Source organism: Myotis yumanensis, unplaced genomic scaffold (genome assembly GCF_028538775.1).
Source record: "Myotis yumanensis isolate MYYU_CA2020_CCGP unplaced genomic scaffold, mMyoYum1.0.hap1 SCAF_4, whole genome shotgun sequence".
Lineage (NCBI taxonomy): Eukaryota > Metazoa > Chordata > Mammalia > Chiroptera > Vespertilionidae > Myotis > Myotis yumanensis.
The window spans coordinates 53768702-53772275 of record NW_027223755.1 but is presented as its reverse complement, the minus strand read 5'-3'; the positions used below and the strand labels follow the sequence as shown (position 1 = coordinate 53772275).

Genomic DNA, 3574 nt, shown 5'->3' with positions numbered 1-3574 from the left:
CCCCGGGCGCCGGGCCCGCTTCCTCCCGCAGGGAAGAGGTGGGCGGGGATCGCAGTTTGGTTTCCTCCCTGCGCTGCACCCGCAGGACTACAACTCCCATCGGGGTCAGAGTGAGCACATGCGCACAGATGGACTTCTCCGCCCTGACTCCTGTTAAGACCTTTTAATCAAATACCGAGCAAACTAAGCAAGCCACTTCCAGTCACGTGAGCCATGCCTGGGGAAATGCGCATGCGCTCGGACTCCAGCCTAGTTTGTAGGAGGAGCAGCTGACCCAGGTGGGTTCGGGTCGCTGTCGCTTTGGCAGAAGTTGGGCTTGGTGGGCGGTGGAAATGGTTGAAATGAAAACGTAGAGAGAGTAAGGGTCAGGGGCCGAGGGTGCTCGTTTTGCGCTGCTGAGTTGTCAGCGGGACCGTGAAGCGGGAAGTGATGAGGTGGCGGCGCGTCTGTCACTTAAGTTGGCTCGGTGACTCTTTGGGGGGCCTCGGACTGGACCGCCGCGGGTGCGATCTGGATACCGTGGGGCCCTCGAGTCCATTCCCCCAGGGGAATTTGCAGTCGGCCTCATCGTACTCCTGCCTTCGCGGGTGCAGCCGGGATTCACTGTACTCGGGTGGGTGAGGAGCGGGGCCTGGGACGGGGAAAAGCTTCGGTGCGCCTCGCTTTCCAAGTGCAAAGGAGAGAAGCGAGCAGCTGTCTCCTGGCGGAAGAGGTGTGGTTCTGTGTGACGGGAGCGATTCACTGACGTAGGTTCGGAACCCATTGTTTTGCTGCAGAAGAATCACAGGTCCTTCTTGACTGTTGAAGTCCTTTGGGAAAATCTGGAAGAAACGGATTTCTGTCCCAGAGCCAAGTCCCTGATTTCACTGTCATAGTTTCAGGTATATAATTTGTACTTCATGTTAATCGCATCAATATGACAGGGAAAGGAGGAGTTGCAGTACTTAGTTAACGGAAAACCAACTCAATACTAACATCTGTTTTTGCACAAAATACTGGTAGTAAGGGACAGATCTTATTTAATACATAACTCTCATTCCGTTCCGAGGATTATACTAAACATTTATTGAGCACTTACTGTGTGGCGAGCCCTTTTACAAGGAATATTTCCCATCATCCTCACTTTCACCATTTTGCACATGGGAAAACAGGCTTGGCCAGGTGAAATGACTTGCCCAGGGTTACCCAGGGAGCCAGTCTCAGTAGCACTTGCATCTGAGTCATCTGCACCCTAACTCGCTGCGGTACTCTGTCTCTAGTTAGTTACACAATTTCATGACATTCTCCTGAGCTTACTCACTTTTAGTGAAGCAGAATTATTAACCAAGCAGCATGCCAAAGATCTGGGGAATGCAGATATGTACACAATAGTCTCTGTCCACAAAGAACGCTAAGGAAAAAAAAGTGAAATAATATTAGTACAACATGGAAGGTGATACAGGTATGTTCTTTCATGAACGGGATGTGTTTAAAAATTTTTTCTGTGTTAATTTGGAATGTTGAACACATTTTACCATCGGAACAATGTTGGCTGACATTTAGATTAATCAAAAATGTACTTTACTAGTATGGCACATTACTGATTCTGTGAACTGTATTTACTCTCTGTGACCTTGTCTTCATAGGACGTGTATTTGAATTCCCAGTGTATTCTGAATTCCCAGTCAGGATGACAGGAATACATCTTTTTCTTTCTTTTTTTAAAAAAATATGTTTTTAATTGACTTTAGAGAGAGAGGAAGGGAGAGGGATAGGGAGATAGAAACATTGATGACAGAGAAACATCAACCTGCTGTCTCCTGGGGATCGAGTCTGCAATCCGGGCATGCACCCTGACCGTGAATTGATCTGGTGACTTCTTGGCTCATGGGTCCGCGCTCAACCACTGAGCAACACCAGCCGGACGGAATACATCTCTTTTTCCCCCCCATTTTCTTCTTGACAATGTCAGTGGGGGCCAGGGTTGAATTGGACTGGAGTGAGATGAGTGTTTTCGGTCCCCGCTGGAAGACTCTAAGAGGCTTCTAGTCTAACTTCTCATGTGACATTCAATTTGCCCTACATTGTTACTGCCAGTGGGTTGTCCAGTCTGTGCTTTTTCATTCCCAGTGATGGGAAACACTTCCTATGAGCAGCCATTCCACATTTGTACTGGTCTGATTTTTAAAAGTTCTTATTTTGAGCTGAAGTCAGCCTTTAACCATACATTCATCCATTTCTCTTCACTTTACATGAATAATCTCTCCTTTTAAACTACACTTCTCACCTTTTCCCCCACCTGTTCCTCCCACTCCCAACACCTTCTCCAGTTCCTTCAACTAGTTATTATATAATTTCAGGTTTCTTCATTATTTTCATCACTCTCTTCTGCACACAGAGCATTTTTGCTAATTGTAACTTTATCAGAAAAGGAATTTTTGAGTGTGCATCTCTGTGTGTGTACTTGTATGTATATGTGTGTCTCAATGAGGGTAAGGGCTGCATTACATGTCTAAGTCATCAGTTAAAGTGGGGGAGGGTGGGAATGTCTGCCCTGGAACCATATAAGGCCCAGGAAATCATTTGGTCTGGCCCTGCCAAGGCATTAGGGGTAAGTTAATTAAATGTTTGACCAAATATATCAGGCTAATTTTTTAAAAATATATTTTTATTGATTTCAGAGAGGAAGGGAGAGGGAGAGAGATAGAAGCATCAGTAATATGAGAGAATCATAATCATCTGCCTCCTGCACACTCCCTACTGGGCACCAAGCCCACAACCCGGGCATGTGCCCTGACTGGGAATTGAACCATAACCCCCTGGTTCATAGGTCATTGCTCAACCACCAAGCCTCACAGGCTGGGCATCAGGCTAATTTTTTAGTTGGTAATTTTGTCTGGCTTGTGAATAATGTTATAATTATCCAAATAGCCCTTACCAGAAAAAAGGTTCTCCACCACTGATTTAGAGGGTGGCAGTAGAGAAGGAGAACAGACATTATATATGTTGTGTTCAGGCACTTATCAGGTAAGTGATGTAATCCTTACTTTACCAGTGAAGAACTAGGCATAGCGTTATGAAATAAGATGCCCAGCGTCTAATGGCACTTGAACCCAGATCCATCTGGTTCCTAGGCCCCTTCTCAACCAGGTTATGACTTGCTTTAGTGGGTGGATATGGCAGAATGAAGGGACTGAAAAATCGGGTATTTTGTAAGAACAGAGTTGAAGTGACTGAGCAATAAATTAAAATAGGTTGGATGAGAAAAATAACCAAGTGTAGCTGGAAGAGGGCTTAAAGAAGTTAGTGATGTGAAGAGTCAAGTTTTAACATCTATTTTACCTTCCCACCCCTTGTTTTAATGTTTCCTTTCCTGAACATTGTTTGGATCGCAAATTTTTGTTTTCTTTACAGTAGGATGCTTTTCTGTGGCCCTAATCATTCGATTTAAGTATATTGATAGTATGTTTAGTCCAGAAAGTCACTTTCTGTTTCTTGTTCATCCCCACCTGCCTCATCTAAATTTTGTTCGTTTTCAAGTAGCATATTTTTTTTAAAAACAACAACAACAACTCTGTTCAGCCCTAGCTGGTTT

General features: G+C 44.9%; 1 protein-coding gene across 2 annotated transcripts in view; it reads left to right on the top strand.

Annotated features, from left to right (window-relative positions):
• The first annotated feature begins 205 nt into the window (after positions 1-205).
• The window catches only part of SKIC3 (SKI3 subunit of superkiller complex), a 75441-nt gene continuing 72072 nt past the window's right edge, over positions 206-3574 (top strand). Inside the window, exon 1 of one of the 2 annotated variants that reach the window (XM_070412349.1) lies at positions 206-278. The gene's annotated coding sequence lies outside the window, so the exon portion shown is untranslated. Of the gene's footprint in view, positions 279-598; positions 882-3574 lie in introns of those variants that run through there. The other variant, XM_070412348.1, reaches the window with a different exon arrangement.